Source organism: Lathyrus oleraceus, chromosome 1 (genome assembly GCF_024323335.1).
Source record: "Lathyrus oleraceus cultivar Zhongwan6 chromosome 1, CAAS_Psat_ZW6_1.0, whole genome shotgun sequence".
In the NCBI taxonomy this organism is placed as follows: Eukaryota; Viridiplantae; Streptophyta; class Magnoliopsida; order Fabales; family Fabaceae; genus Lathyrus; species Lathyrus oleraceus.
In genome coordinates, this window is record NC_066579.1 from 349,420,124 (window position 1) to 349,437,996 (window position 17,873).

Genomic DNA, 17,873 nt, shown 5'->3' on the forward strand with positions numbered 1-17,873 from the left:
CGTCGGTAAACGTCTTGTCTGATTACACCACAAAGATTTTGTTCCTCCCCAAGTGGAGATGCCATCGGTAAATGGCCCCGTTCTCTTCGATATCGGTAAATATCAGATCTCCAATTGCAGTAGCCATCGGTAAATGGTCGGGTTGAAGTTGATATCGGTAAATGTCAAATTTCTCTGAAGCCACCATCGGTAAATGGTCTTGCTTCCTTTTACATCAGAGTTGTTTCCCAGCAGCCATCGGTAAATGGTCTTGCTGAAGTTGATATCGGTAAATATCAAGTTTCCAGTTTCTAACCATCGGTAAATGGTTTCGCTTTTCTGAAGATGTCAATTGCAGGCGTCATCAGTAAATGACTTGGTTTTTCTTGTATCATATCCGGCAGAGTGCAAATTTCTACGGTTCTTGGTATTCAATCCCTGTTTACCCTGAAAGTCTGACAGCCATTGCTCTCATCCATTCGGGTTCCCAGCTGATTGAACAGGGGCAGTTGTAGCACCTCAAATTTGCACCTATCATTGTACATACATTCTCATATTAGGTCATAGCATATCATGGTCCACTGCATAGCATTGCATTGTTCCATTTGCCTCAAGTGCAAGCCAATCAAGAAATTAGGTCAAACTGGTCAGGAGATCAGTCAGTCAAGCAAGCAAGCACAATTCTCAAGGAGCCAAGGCCCTAGGGTTGGTCCAGCATGTTCACATGACTTGGGGATCCATTTGAAGTGTTTTGGTCAAGGATTGGATGTTCAGAAGTCATCAGTCAATGCACAGTCAGTCAGAAACCCTAAAAAGTCAAACTTGGTCAACTGTGTCTGATTTTATGGTTTTGATGGTTGGATTTGGTTTGAGAGAGCTTATTCATGTCCAAATAGGCCTCATATATCATGTCAAACACCATCATGGAAGAATTTGAAGCCAGATCAGAAATTTCCAAAAATGGAAACTGGACCTGTAATTGAAACCTGCCCAAAATGGAAAGTCTTGATCCTCAAACTTACATCATGATACAAGCTTCAAATGAATTTTTGCCCAACATGAAAGTTGAAGATCTTGTTCTCCCATTTCCAAAAAGTCCAAGAACACTCAATTCCCATGTATGGTTGGCAAGTTATGATCAATTCATTTTCAAAGATTCTTGAACTTCAAAAGGCCATATCTCTCAAACCATTTGGCCAATTTTGGTGGGGTTTTTTCCAACAAGTCACATTTGACCTCATCTTTCCAAATATGTCATCCTCATGCACCAAAACATCACCATGCAAAATGGCCTTTTTGGACTTGCATGAATTAATTTTAAGTGTGGTACAAAAGTGAATTTGTGAGATAATCATTTCTAACCAATTCTACCTATCAAACATGTTCTGAAAATGCATTTGTGACATGAACCAAGCCATTCTTGTGCAGTACATACACACATTACCAACTTGCTTGAAAATTGGAGAAAAGTACATTTTTTTACCAACTATATCCCACATTTTCATGGACCTTGATTCAGTACCACAAAACAGCAGATATATATCATTTTTTTCTGCCAATTGAAAACCCTAGTAGCTGCCTCCAAACTGAGAATTCATTCATTCTCTCAAATTTCATTTCTTGGCCATTTCCAAAATTCTTCGAAATCCTCCAAAGAGCACGACCATACCTTTGTGGCTGCATCATCCAAGCATCATTTCAAGTTCATTTCAACTGTCATTCTTCAACTGGAAGAGCTTTTGTTGGACTGTTCTTTTCAAATACCATCCATGGCAGATTGGATTTCGAGTAAAAGCAAGCATCCATGAGCCAAGTTCCTTTTATCATTCAACTGTAGGAAGCTTCATGTTCATCTGTTTCAACCATTGGAAGCCAGAAAACCATCGAATCTCATCTGTTCTTCAGAACTGGTAAGAAATCGACCTCTCAATTTCTCAAATCCATGCCATGCTTAGTGTAGGTCTTAGTATGCTGAGTCTAATGAACTTTGTATCATGTAAAATGGTTAAGTATTTAGCAAGAAATCTGGAAATGAAAGTTGATGTTCATATGGAGTTTTGTTCGATTCTCTCTCAATAGCTTGTTTCCATGAAAATTGATGTTGGATTCGTCTTTGCCTTGCTTGGATGAACATGTATGTGTGCTCATTATTCATTTCTGGAGTTTTTGTTCTTGGGCAAAGTTTGATGTTGATTTACATTTCTGCTCGATTCATGATGTATGTGTTGTTTTGATGAAAATCATTGCTGAATCCTTGCTTGCCATGCCATGCTGAACATTTGTGTGTATTTAATTTTAGTTTCTGGAAAATTTTTGAATCAAGCTCGATTGAAGGTGATGATGTTGTTACTGTTTGATATAAACCCTAATTCCATTGAAGCCTTGCCCAGAATTTTGGATGTGAACGTATGCATGGCCCTTGTTCCAGCATGAACCAATGAAAACATTTTATTCCCGTGGCCAATACGACATCGTTTGATTAAGTGGTTCCCAAATTTACACAAATGCCATTCTCGGTCCACATTATTCAAATTAATTCATTTTAATTTCATATTTTATTTCACTTTGGTTACTCAACTTTGAAAATTCATAACTTGTTCATTTCAATTCCAAATTTCATGGGAATTTTTGCATCATCTTCATCATGATCCCTAGTTTTTTGTCATTATTTTTGCTGATTTTTTGGATGAATAATTTTGAAATTGCATTAGGGTTTGTAGAATGTGACCAAAAATTGTACATTTTGCCAAATCTCTTGTGAAATTGTGATGCTTTGCCCATCTGATCTGAAATTTTTTGTGCTTAATCTACACTCATCCATGTTTATTTTTATGTAAAGATCATGATTTTATCCTATGTGGTTTGAGAGCTGTGAATTTTTGAAGTAGGGTGTGACAACTTGTGTCACACCATGGATGTTCAACTTCCTGATTTTTGATGACATGTTTCCTGACCTCCAATTGATGTGAAATTTTGCATGAACCTTCTCTCATATGTCTAGTTTATGTGTGAATTTTCCTGGATTTAATTATGCCATTTACTATTTGTTTGAGGTTTTTCTTCCCTGCCTAGTCAAATGTTGACTTTGTGTGACACATGTTGCCATTTCATTTGTGAAATTCTCATACTTTATTAGATGGACATGAAATTTTACATGAGATAACTAGACATCCTCATCTTTGCCATGGTTTTAGTCCCATTCATTTATCATATGCCATCTCTGATTTATGAATTTTTCAAGTTGATGCATGTTTGGTTGACTTCTTTGAGCATGTTCAAAATTGCTTTGACTTTCTGATTTTCATTGACTGCCTTCTACTTGTCCAAATGAGCTGAAATTTGACGTGATTACCATGCAGTGGGTTATGATTGATCATGATTTATTTGATGATTTTTGGAAATGTTTGAGTTTGCTTTTGATGCAATTATTTCTGTTGACTCCTATGAGCTCTCATTTGCCATGCTTTGACTTCTTTTGCTTATGAAATGATGATGATGATTGATATGAATGTGAAACCAATTGGCTTTGTTTCTTGATTGTTTGAACATGATTTTGGACACTTGTCATTTGCTGTTTTGACCTTTTCATTCTCTTTTGACCCTAGGCTTGCCCTAGTGGTCCTGTTACTCACTTTTGAGCTTGTGTTTTCAGGTTGACCAACAAATGACCAATGAGACCAATTCTTTTTGACTGAGTTTGCTTGTTTATCATTACTAATCTTGTTTGTTTTGTAGGTTGCTTGGCTCACATGCCTTGAGCCTTGTGCATTGCACATTTGTCTGCTTGTTTTGACTGTTAACCTTTGTTTCATTTTGATTTAACTTTGACTTGTATACTAACTGTGCTTGACTGATTTCAGGTACTTTAGTTGCTTTTAGTTCCTTGTGAACTTTGCTTTGCTTTGCTTAAGAGCAATTTGCATTGAGGTATAACTTCTTTACTTCATGTAGTCTGGAAGACCTGGCCTGTTACTTGGCCAGGCAACTGTCTGAAGTCCTCCTTAAGAGGCAATGTTTGTGATTGTTTAAAATTGTCCTTGTACATAGTCAAAGACCTCCTAAGTGAAGAGGCAATTGGCAGAACCAAGGGATATGCAATCTATCCCCTGCTATTCTGTGTGTCATCTGCTCTGCTCACACCACTGTGTTGATGCATTGCAGATACAAACCCGAGATCTTGTACAATTGTACAGTTGAGTCAGTATCAAATGTGTAGAAGGGTTCCCACTTTCTGAACCCACACATTCTTGTCTTAAGCTCTCCCAGGCCAGGGATAAGAGCTGTGAAGTCTTATCTTCACTCACCTATCATCTGCTTCACCTTAGCCCTTCAATGGCAAGGTTAAGAGCAACATCTACCCAGTTCCAGAGGTTTGTTTGTTGAGGTTGATATGACCCCTCAACTAAAACCTAACCTTGTTTGAGCCCCTTGATTGCATATAGTGTGTGCTACTTGTGCTTGTGTGACTTGCTTCTTGTGCAAGTTAGGGTTAGTTTAGACTTGCTTCCTGTGCAAGTTAAGTGTGTGTGTGGCTTGCTTCCTGTGCAAGTCATGATTAGGATAGGCTGGCTCCCTGTGCCAGTTAGCTAGAAACCTTAACTTAGGGTTGATTTTGCATGATAACATCTAGGCTCGAGTCGTAGTCTCCCTAGTGTTGTGTCTCCCTCTGTTATCTGGTTAGGCTAGTCCTGTATCCCTCTGTAGGGGAACTACGTCGCCCTGATCCTCATACCAGATGAGGTACGTAGGCAGGAGATGAGCAGATCTCTCCGGGCGCCTGTGTCTTTGTTTTGTCTTGTTGTATGCTTGGAAGCTGATGTAAATCCATCGAGTGGCATTTGGGTTCCAATGTGGGTTTGTTGGTTCGGATGCTGATGTAAGTCCAGTGATTGGCATTCAGGCTCCACGTTTGCCTCTTTGTGTGTGTTTTGGTTCGGATGCTGATGTAAGTCCAGTGATTGGCATTCAGGCTCCATGTTTGCCTTTGCCTGTGTTTGTTTGTGTGCGTGTCAGCCGAGCTACGAATGCTCTGATTCTTCTCTCGTCCGAGGAGATACGTATGCATAGGATGCGATATCCTAGCGAGCATGTGTCGTTTCCCCAGTCCGAACTACTTCGACTCTGATGTCTATGCCTGATAGACTAAGTAGGCCCAGGATGTGATATCCTGCCGAGTCCGTCTTGTTTGTTTTCTTGTGTCTCTTTCAGCCAGTGTGTGTGTGTGAGCAGTGTTTATAGCAACCATTTTCCCTTCCTTTTGTGCGTGGATCCCGTCGAGTACGACGGATGCGTAGGGGTGCTAATACCTTCCCTTCGCATAACCGACTCCCGATCCCATTCTCTTTGGTCGCGAGACCATGTCTTTTTCCAGGTTTACTCTGAGCGTTTCCTTTCCCTCTTTTGGGATAAATAACGCACGGTGGCGGCTCTGTTGTTTCTTCTTTTCCCGCCGGTTTTTCGCGTGATGCGACAGAAGTCACACAAGATAGCCAAATAAATTAGGGCTTCCAAGGCAAACAAGCTCCAAACTCTTGATGAATTCTTGATCAAAATGATATGTGAAGACCATGGGGATCCATATATGATGTCTAGAACCAATTTAAACCATCTCTTGGTTTATTTCCTTGAATTGAGGGTCTTAAACCCTAGATATGAGCTTGATGGAGCATGGGTGAACATACACACTACCTACAAAAGTAACAAACTATACATAGACATATTTTTGGAATTTTGGTTAGTAAATAATGAAAAACAAAGTATGATACAATCAAATATGCTTGGTGATATCTCCCAATACAAAACTAATAAATGAGGGGTAAGGAGAATGCTAAGGTGTGATCCCAAAGCCAATGCATATGATGAGATAACATGAGGGATCTTAGGGTCAAAATTGGGATCTTACAAATGTTGAATGACGAGGATGGTGAACTATGTATAGTTGTGAAATAATGGGTATTGTATGGAAACATGTTATATTAATTTGATTAATAGGAATAATCATGTAGTGATTGATGAGTATAATCATGTAGTGATTGATGAGTATAATCACATAGTGATTGTGGTGAATAATCACGTATTTGGGAATAACCCTTTTTAGTTCTTGTCCTGAGTTCGAGACTTATGTAAAGTAGTGATCGGGATAGACAAACCATTGATTTGTCAAAGTGGGTTAAAGTCCCATGCAAGGAGTGAACCTCAAAGTGGGTTAGAGTCCCATACTATGAGTGATCCTTAAAGTGGATTCGAGTCTCATGAAGGATAAGAATTTCATAGTGGAAAATACAAATCAATTGTGGTGGATACCATGACCCTTGTCTTGACCCAAGTGAAGGGTGCTTGCCGGGGAAAGTATTATGATTTTTATAGGAAGTTTGTGACTCATGTCTTGACCTATGAGATAGTTGCTTGTCGAGAAAATATGTTCCTTATAGAGCGAACATTTGTAACTCGTGTCCTATTTTCCTAGATGTAGGATAGGTCGGGGGAAGTTTCTGATGTGATAGAGAGCCATGTCTCGTGTCCATAGTCCCATACATGGGATTTACCGGGGAAAGTTACTATGTGATTGTATTTCCGAATAGTGATTCATTGAGTTATGTGAACTCAAGTTCTTATGTTTCCATACAAGACAAAAATCCCCTCAGATACTTAAGCCTTAGTCTATTGTGTAAGTGTGTCGCATCCGCGAAAAAACAACCGGCGGGACTCAAATAAAAACACAACACAGAGCCGCCACTGCGCGTTATTTATCCCAGGATAGGGAAAGGAAACGCTCAGAGAAACCTGGAAAGGAAATGGTCTTGCGACCAAAGAGAAAGGGTAAGGGAGTCGGTTACGCAAGGGGAAGGTATTAGCACCCCTCACGTCCGTCGTACTCGACGGGATCCACGTTCTAAAATAAAGAATAGGTTGCTAAACATCACACACACACACAGGGAACGCAGGTGGGGTTAAGAGAAGGGAGCTCGATAGGACGTCGCATCCTATGCCTACATATCTCGTCTGGAACGAGAATCAGAGCCACTGTAGTTCGGCCTACGCACGCCAAACAACATAAAACGCACAAACAGATGGCAAACATGGAGCCCGACAACCACTCGATGGAATTACGTCAGCATCCGAACCAAAACGCACACAAAAGGGCAAACGTGGAGCCCGACAGCCAATCACTGGACTTACGTCAGCATCCGAACCAAAACACACAATCAGATGACAAGTAAACACACGCAAAAAAGAAAAAAAGTGCCCGGAGAGGTCTCGCACGACCTCCTGCCTACATACCTCGTTTGGAACGAGGATCAGGGCGATGTAGTTCCCCCTCAAGGGAAAGAAAATCTAGCCAGAAACCAAGGGAAGACACACTACCAGGGAGCTAGACTCGAGCCTAGTGTTGTCATGCATCATTACCCTACGTTGAGGTTTCTACCTACTTGCACAACTGCAAGCTACTCCTATCCAGGTAGAAAGCAAGCATACAAGCATACAGATCAAAACAGAGCAAACACAAGCATTTCAAGCAAATATTCACATAGCACACACTATAACCAATCAAGTGAGGCTCACACAATGGGTTTGACTGCCGAAGCAAGTCATCTGTACATGGGTATTATTCGCTCTTAACCTTGCCATTACGAGGCTAAGGTGAAGCAGATGAAAAGGTGAAGTGAGGATGAGACCTCACAGCTCTTATCCCTGACCAGGGAGAGCTTCTGACAAAGGAGCGTGGGTCCAGAATGGAGGGACCCTTCTACGCTCAAAGACTCTGACTCGATTGTGCAACAGCACAGGATCTTGGGTTTGTGTCCCAATGCATCAACACACAGTCGTGTGAGCAGAGGGACGACTCACAGAATAGTGGGGGATAGATTGCATATCCCTTTGATCCACCAATTGCCTCATAGAGGTCTTTACCTGCTTGGCACAAATGTAAACAACCACAATCATCGCCTCTTAAGGAGGACTTCAGACATTTTGCCCGGCCAAATAACAGGTCGGGTCTCCAGACTACATGAAGAATAGAAGTCCTACCTCAAGTGGTTCAAAAACCAAGCAGCAGCAAGCAAGTTCTTAAAGAACTGTAAGCAACTAAATGTACCTGAAATCAATTAAGTATCATCAGTACTCAGACAAACCAACAGTAAACAGCAAATGTTAATCAGTCAGACTATACAGATTAAGCAACACAGATTAATGCACACAAGTGCAAGCTATAAGCTCAAGCTCAAGCTTCACAACCTACAAAACAAAGTCATGTTAGTTCACAACACCAAACAATCCCAATTTTATTGACTTGAATCATTCTCCTTAAGCTTTGTGCATTTCATCCTGAAAAGTCAAACCAAATGTGAGAAACTGGACCCCTAGGCCAAGCCTAGGGTCCAAAAGGGAGAAAAAATTCTAAACAGCAAACAATTCTCAACCAAAACCAAATTAATTCAAATAGAAAGCAAATGCAATTGATCCTATACTCATATCATTTACCAATCTCATTTCATGCACAATATGGTACAAACTAGGTCAAATGCAACATCCAATGTCCAAACAGAATGAATTCCATCAAAAGCATACCAAAATAATTCCAAAAATCCTCAAATAATTCACACCTAAACAGGACATATTCAAGGTATAGCATGTCAATTTTCAGCTCAATTGGACAAAAGGAACTAGGCCAATGAAATTCAAGAAATCCAGACAAGATTATTCAAGCCAAACCATAGCATCAACATAAGCATCCACTTCAAAAATTCATAACAAAGTGAAAACAATTAAGAAATGAATGGGACCAAAAGAGTGATGTCCTACAATGTGTCTACAATCAGCACACCAAATTTCACATTTATCCAGAACCATGTGAGGATTTCACACAAGATATACAAACATGTGTCCTATAAGCTTGCACAATTAACCAACAGAGATGAAAAATATCAATCAAATTGAAAATGCCATGGAAAAATCCAGAAATATTCACATGTTATCTCAACATATCCATAAACATCCATGCAAAATTTCAAGTCATTCTAACAAGCATTGGCTAGGCAAATAATTTCATGAAGTTGCCCTAATTAGGTGTGACACAAATTGTCACACCTAAGCTCAAAAAATCATATCTCACTCCACAGGTATCCAAAATTCACAAACTTTATATGTAAATCACCATCAACATGTCTACAATAAGCTCAAAAAAATTCAGACATTTCTTTTTAAGTATGAGAATTTCACAATGGAAATGGTAAAATGTGCACAAAAATGACATAGGTCAAACTTCCCTAAGCAAAGTCAACAATCCATCATGCACAACTTTGGAAATTATGTCCATAAAATTCTACAGGGAATTTGGAAGCTATAGAAAAAATCCTCATATTTTTCTGATTAATAAAATATTTTTTATGAATTTTTTAAGGTTTATGTGATTTGTTAAATATTTATTGAATGTGTTAATTAATTAAAATGAATTATAATGGCAGAATTGTAATTATGCGCGCCCAGGTTCAAAACGCACAACTTCATTTTTACGCTGGCAGCTCGTGATTGGCCAGAAACGGCGCTAAACAGAGTTCAAAAATGGCAAGGCACGCGGACGGATCAAACATGGTTTTTCTCCAGAAAATTCATCATCATCATCGTCATTTTTCCAGAATCCACATGAACACGAAGAACATCAAAACCTAACCAAAATCTACAAACTAATAACCGTTGGAAAGGTCTGAGAACGTAGAGTACGAATATACAAATGATTTTGTCCTGTTCTTCCTATACTTCACGAATCGAACGGATTAGGTTTTGGCATCCTAACTTCCAATCACAATAACTTCCCCTATGTTCATCCATTTCTAAAACTAATTGCATCATTGGATTCTACATCAAACAGTCTACAAAACGCATATAACCATTGATTAAATCATGAAGTTCGAAATTCAAGTACCTGGAGATGGCAGTGATGGATTTGATGTTCTTCGCGCTTGTATTACCAAAACAGATCAAGAATGATGATATGTGAGGTGCCTGGAGGTGTTAGGTTCAGCTGCAATTGCTCCTAGTGTACGAAATTCTCACATGCCATTGATGCATCACACTTGGACAGTTGTGAATTTGAGATCCTTTGGTGATGAATAACCAAAACAGTCCAAAGATAAGATGAATGAAGATCGAATCCAAAAGAAATTTGCCAAATGATCAAGAATTGGAAGAGATTTTGTGATTTTTGCTTGATGTGTTCTTGAGAGAATTTGATGAATTTGGAGGGAAAAGAGATTGTGATTTTGGGAATTGTGAATTCTGTTATGAGTTAGTTATGATTAGGAATATATACCTCAGCTTAATCCACACTTAATCACCTTAATTAACAAAATAGAATGTGTTTAGCAAAATGTCATTTTCAAAGCAAGGGCAAAATGGTACTTTCACCACAGGCCAATGACAGCTGTATTGACAGCTCATACACTCTCAAAATATCTGTCATGAGCTGTTGCAACTTGTCTCATCTTCATTGGATGTGTATTTCTCATTTTCCACATGTCATGGCACTTTTATGCATTTTCAAGTCCATTTCAAAAGTGAGTTCTCAAACCATGAGGCCTTGACATGTTATGAGCATTCAAACCATTTCCAAATATCATTTGTGAGATGTTGCAAAAATCCCCACTCAAAAATTCACATTATTTCACAAGTTGGACAATTTTGCCCCTGGATCTTTAACTGTACACTTGAAATTTGACTTTTTGCATTGACCATTTTTGATGAAATCCAATTATGCACCATGAAAGTACATGTCAAATGGAGTTTGTGCATAAAAAGATCACTCAATTTGGACACTCCATGTGGAAGTTATGCCCCTCTGATTATGGGTCATTTTTGAAATTGAATGGACCATAACTTGCCAACCATACATGGGAAACTCAAGTTCTTGGACTTTTTGGAAAGGTGAGATCAAGATCTACAACTTTCATGTTGCACAAATTTTCATTTGAAGCTTCCTTGGACATGTAATTTTGAGGTCAAAAACTTTCCATTTTTGGAAACTTCCATTACAAGTCACTTTCTATTTTTGGCAATTTTTGTTCTGACTTGATTTTTCTCCATTCTTAAGCTTTGAAATGTCAAATAACACTTGTTCCAACATGAATGAAGTGTATCCAACTCAATTCCACCTCCAAATCCATTAAATCATGTACAGTTGACCACAGTTGACTTTTCAACTGATAGATGAATTTGTCAATGCATAGATCAAACTGAGCTCCAATCTTCTGATGAAATGGCCCAAGTATGAAACCCTAACCTCAATAATCTCCATACAATCATAGAATGATCCCCATATCCATCATAGACCCCATCTCCTGATCATGCCCTGACTGGCCCAATGCAACTGATTAGGGTTGACCAGTGGTCAAAACCCTAATCTCAAGGAATGTGCTCCAATCACTTGATTCTTCTGATGATAACAAGCCATGATGATGATGATGAATCATTCCAATCAAGATGAAGACCAATATCCTTTGAGAATCATGAAACCCTAATTTGAACTTGCACATCCTCAGATGATTAATGACCAGTCCAATGAAACCCTAGCTTGCACCATGACCTCTTCATCTTCTGATCAAGACTTGTGAGGAATGACTTGCATAATGTAACCACATGATATGCAATATGCAATGCCTAATGACCTAAAAATGATATGTAATATGTTATGCTAGTCCCAAGAGAGGAGGGCAAATTTTGAGGTGTTACAGCTGCCCCTATTCAATCCACTGTGAACCTGTCGATATGAATAGCCTCGGCTTTCAGATGATCAGGATGAAGAGTGATTGAATACCAAGAACAGACGAACAATTTGCACTCTGATGGGATAATAATTAACAACGCCCGTCCGCATTGGCGAAGAAACAAACTTGAAAGACAATCCGTCCGGAACGGAAAAAGTCGGCCTGAATACCGAAACAACGACGTCGACCTGGATACCAAAATAAATGGTAACACAGGGATAACCATGGTCTGAACACCACACCCGCTGGGGATTATCATTTTTCTCTTTTTTTTTCTCTTCTTTTTATGCTTTTCTTGAACCCCAAATTTCTCTCTATTTTTTATTTTCTTGAACCCCAAAATTTTCTCTTTGCGCAAATGATCCTCGGATCTTTGCATTTGAACCCCGCTCTCCTTTTTGCCAAAATAATGAACCCCAATCTCCGATTTGAACCCCAGTCGCCTGACGATAACTCGCGATCGCCAATATGAACCCCGTTCTCCAGAAAATGCCGCAACATCTCCTTTTCTCCGTTTGAACCACATCTCCAGAAAATGCCTCAACATCTTCTTTTCTCCATTTGAACCCCGATCTCCAATCTCTTGTGATAATTCTGCTGGCAACGTCGGAAATAACACCAAACACCACTCTGAGGGCGACATGTCAGAGGGTATACCTTCACAAAAGGAAGGCAGCATGTGTATCTCTTCCTCAGAAGACACCTATAACGACCTCCACTGGCCTCAGCCAGAGTCTAAGGTAACACATGAACAGAAGATAATCCTGCGGACCTCATCCTGGATATAATCTTCAACTCCAATCTCCATATGAACCCCAGAAAAATGCCTCAGCATTTCCTTCTCTCCGTTTGAACCCCGTTCTCCAGAAAATGTATCCACATTTCCTTTTCTCCATTTGATCCCCGGAAATCGCGTTAATCACGTAACGTCTTCTGATTTCATTTCCATCTCCGCCCGACGGAAAAATTTCCTCCAGTATCGCACTACTAGGGAACATTGCTGATCTGACGTCATGATACCAAACTCCTCAGAGTAACACCTCCAACCAGACACTGACTGATGACTGGGAAGAAATTCGACGTTTACTGGACATCGAACGATGATGTTGACTGACACCAAATAAAACTCGACCAGACACTTACTGATGACCGGGAGAAAACTCGACATTTACCAGACATCGAATGATGATGTTTACTGACACCAAAGAATGATGTTTACCAGACATCGAACGATGATGTTTACCAGACATCGAACGAGGATGTTTACCAGACATCGAACAAGGATGTTGACAGGACATCGAACAAGGATGTTGACAGGACATCAGCAATGATGTTGACAGGACATCAAACAATGATGTTGACAGGACATCAAACAATGATCGACCAGACACTTACTGATGACTGGGAAATACTGCTGCTCCAAAATCACGATGTTGAACTCCTCAGAGAAACATCTTCCAACTTCCATCTCGCACGACAGAAATCTCCTCCAGTATCGCACTACTGGGGAATACCTTGATCAATCACGATGCTGAACTCCTCGGAGTAACACCTTGCTCTGGGCAAAACCACCTCTCGAACGGTAACCACAGCTTGAGACCAGCTTATGCTTGCAATATGATGCATGATTGATTTTTTCGGCGTAATGCTCCACAATTATGGAAATGCTACGCGATTATTTATTTTTCTATGCAACATGCTATGCTATTTTTTCATGATGAATGCATAAAAAGGTATCCCCTTCAAGGGATTCTGCTGAGGAGCACGAGACACTCTGCTGAGGAACTCGTCAATACTCCAATCTTCACCCCGCTGGGGAATAAGCACTGCTGCTGGGAATAAGGCAACCCTTGCTGGGGAAGAACCTCCTTTGCACCCAATCCGCTCGAGAAACTGCTGGGGATAAGCACCACCAACGCTCTGTGGGGATGCAACAGTCTTTGACTTGCTGGGGATATCAATCCCGAACCTGCTTCGAGAAACCCCCATAGACACCTGACGACTTCACTGGGGAAATACTCACAGATACTCCGCTGGGGAAATAGCAACCTCCAGGATTGTCGACTGGGGAAGCATCAATCTAACACCTGCTGGGGATAACCATCCTGACCCTGCTAGGGAAGCGAATGCTACTCCGCTGGGGACAACCCATGCAATCCATAGGTAGAATCAACTCAGCTGGAGATGCAAAAATCCGTCTGCTACGGAAACTTGTCCAATCCACTGGTAGGATAAACACTGCTGGAGATATATTTCATTGAAACCCGCTCCACTCGGGGAATAGCAATCTTCAGGCCTGGCTGCTGAGGAAACACCGTTTTAAACCTGCCGGGGACAACCATCTTGACTCGGCTGGGAAAGTCACAGACCTTGGATCTGCAGGGGAGTTGGTCCTCTACTTCTGCTTGGGGACCTCGCTGGGAAATGAGAAAAGTTGGTACAGAACACCCGTCGACTCGTTGAACCATGGTATCCACCTCCCAATCTCGTATCAGCTTTCCACTTTCGAGAACTCCCAGACTCGTCTGGACCTTTTCTGCTCCATCATCTTGTATTCCCAATCACTTCGTGCTTGACGGAAAGCGAACTCCTGGGGACTATACAGACTTTCAATCTTCCGACTTTGAAGAGTCTTCTTGATATCATTCAAGGTCGTCGGACGTCTCAACGTCTCTCCTCGCTTCTCTACCCATTCGTTTCTGGTCAGACTCTGCGGGGAATTTTACAGACTTTCCAATCTTCCGATTTTGAAGAGTCTTCTTGATTATCATCAAGGATCATCGTACGTCTCAACGTCTCTTCGTCATCCCTTCACATTCATTCGTCCCTGACTGGACCCCATGGGGATTTGTTTTTGTCGACAAGCTTCCACATCACAACCTGCAAGTGAGTGACGAATACCTAACAGTTCCTGCAAAACAGATCGTTAGATAAAACCGTGCCCCAGGCGTGTCAAGATTTCAACACTTGGGTCACTCAACCTTCCGAATAAGATTTCAAGCTTTCAATCTTACAAACATGCATTGGAGGGGACCTGTATGTCTTAAAATGCAAAATTCTTTATCAAAAATATCTGGATGTTTTTGCAATCAAAGCGGTAATGAAAAACAAAAACAAAATTATTTGACTGAACATGCATTTATTGACTGAAAAAGTGTGGCTCAAATGAGCAATACAAAGGAAGCAATTCCTGAAAAGAGGTAATTGCGCACAAAAGGAAAAATCTATCCTAATGGCAATGTGAAACCCGTGATCTCGTCGAGTTCCAACTCGGTTACACCCCATATGTCCTCAGACTCTCCGTGCTTTCTGCCTTCTGAACAGGACGATTCCAACTGACCCCTACCGGGTATTATCCATGATGCTTTAACCAAAGCGCAAACGATCATGCCAGACGCAGTTATTCGTTTCAATCCCTCTTTTGCCTGGACCGCCCTTTCGGGTTTTCAGTCCACCGGGATACCCTTTTTTGCCCAAGTCGCCTTTTCAGGTTTTCGACTTGCCGGGTGTACATTTTTCTTTTTTTCCCTAATTTTTGCCCGAACCTTTCTTTCTGTTTTTCGGTTCGCCAGGATGCCCATTTTTGCCTGGACTATTTTATTCTTTTCGTCCAGCGGGTCTTTTTATACGAAGTATTTTTTAACTGCGTCCGCATTCACAGGGGATGGAAAATCCTCGCCATCCATGGTCGTTAACAACAAGGCTCCGCCAGAGAAAACCTTCTTGACCACGAACGGACCTTCATAATTTGGCGTCCATTTGCCCCTTCGATCGTTTTGAGGAGGAAGGATCCTTTTCAGCACCATATCACCTACGTGATATACCCGAGGTCGCACCTTTCTGTCAAAAGCACGCTTCATCCTCTGCTGGTACAACTGCCCATGACAGATAGCTGCTAGCCTCTTTTCTTCAATCAGGCTCAACTCTTCGCACCGGGTCCTTACCCATTCAGCCTCTTGCAACTTCACGTCCATCAGGACTCTCAGAGAGGGAATTTGAACCTCAACCGGTAGCACGACTTCCATCCCATATACCAACGAGAAAGGAGTTGCCCCAGTAGATGTACGCACCGACGTTCAATACCCATGCAACGCAAACGGCAACATCTCATGCCAGTCTTTATAGGTTACCACCATTTTCTGCACAATCACACCGTCGGTGCATTCAAACGTTATCCGGGCAACAAAAGCTCATTCACCTTAACCTCCCCATCAGACATCAGAATCCGTTCGGATTCAGGGTCAGGCCCCTCCTCCGGGATCGGCTACTCTCAATCTTTCGATCCGAGCACCTCGAGATGTCCTCATCAGGGAACTCAAACTTCATCGGTTGATAATCCTTCACGGGTCATGGAGCGATGTAATCAGACAATACACCCTTTGATTGCTTTTCTGAGCGGTGTACTGAATATCGCATTCAATCAAAATCATTGGCCCTTTCGCAACCCGTCCGGTCATTGCTGGCTCTTTCAGAAATCTACCTGATCAGATCCATCTCGAAATCCACAAAATGGTATGAACCAGCATATACTGTCTCAGTCGGCGAGCAGCCTATGCCAAAGTACAGCAAGTTCTCTCGAGCAGTGAATGTACTGTTTCACAGTCGATGAACTTTTTGCTAAGGTAAACTGCATGCTCTTTTCGACAAGACTCGTCATGCTGACCCAATACACCTCGTAGACCCCTCGAAGGCTTGTCAAGTACAAAATTTGATGGTCGTCCCTCTACAGGGATACGTCAGAATCAGAGGCTCCTGCAACTCAATCTTTTATTTTTTCCAATGCCCCTTGGCAATCATTATTTCACCTGACCGTTTAAAATTTTTTCAATGGCTTGAATATAGGTTCGCATGTGGCTGTTAGATGAGATGTGAACCATGACAGGTAGTTCAACCTATCTAAGAAACCACGAACCTCTCTTTCCATTCTCGGTTCAGGCATTTTTTGTTTTTTTTTTTTTTGTTTTTTTTGTTTTTTTTTTTTTAGCAGGATCAACCTCGATTCCTCTCTTACAATGAACCCCAACGGCTTACCGGACCCACACTCTGATAGTGCACTTATCTGAATTCAACCTCAGTTTGAATTATCTCAACTGGTCCAACAACTTGGCCAGATCTGCCAGATGCCCCTCTTCTGCTTGGGACTTTGCTATCATGTCATAGCATAACATTCAACTTCATGATGAATCAAATCATGAAACAAAGTCACCATGGCTCTCTGATACAGGCACTGGCATTCTGTTTCTCTAGAGGACAGTCTTCTCTCCATGGTAGCTTGTGCACAACGACATCGGTATTCGACCCTGGCATATCCTGACATGACCAGGTAAAGGTATCGACATGCTCCTTTAACATGGCTACCGTTCTGCTTTTGACTTGCCTCTGAAATGGCCCCAACTTTCGTTTCCTTTCCTACCTCAGCGGCACTTGGAATAACAATCTCAACTCGCTCCTTATGCGGCTGACTCACCTTCTCCTCTTATTTTGACAACCTGGTTAATTCCAGCAGATCACAATCTTCTTCGCCTTCTTCTTCGGCATGATAGATCGGTTTGTCGAAGTCATATGAGGTGTAACCAAATTGTTATCAACGAGATCCGGAGAATTATTTTTGAATTCGGACGAGACAAATCAAAAAAGGAAAATGAAAACAAACATTGCCATTTTTATTTGTTTTTAAACTGCAAAAATAAATGAAAAATAGGAAACACCGCTTTTGACTGAAAAACATCCTTTTATTAATGATGCAGAAATGTTGCAAAATGAAACATGAGGTGGCCCTTACAATGAACCAATACGTGTCGGGCAACACATATGGCTTTCATGCAGATAAAATCAAAACAGAAATCATTACTCTTCCGAATGAGTAACAGTGATGATCTTTTTTAAGCCTTCCAGTTCTGGATTCCCATCCCTGGTGCGCACGGCTTTATCCAACCATCAAACTCGCAGTCACTGACAGTCTCTTTACCCATCCCACAGGCGTGATCCGAATCTTCAGCAATTGCACTCACCACCGCCTGACCATGTGCCGACATGGGATTGGCATTAACATTCGGAGATGGTGCGAAATTAATAGCCTTGGAATCCACCAGGTCTTGGACTACGTGCTTAAAAGCTTTGCAGTCCTCTACACTG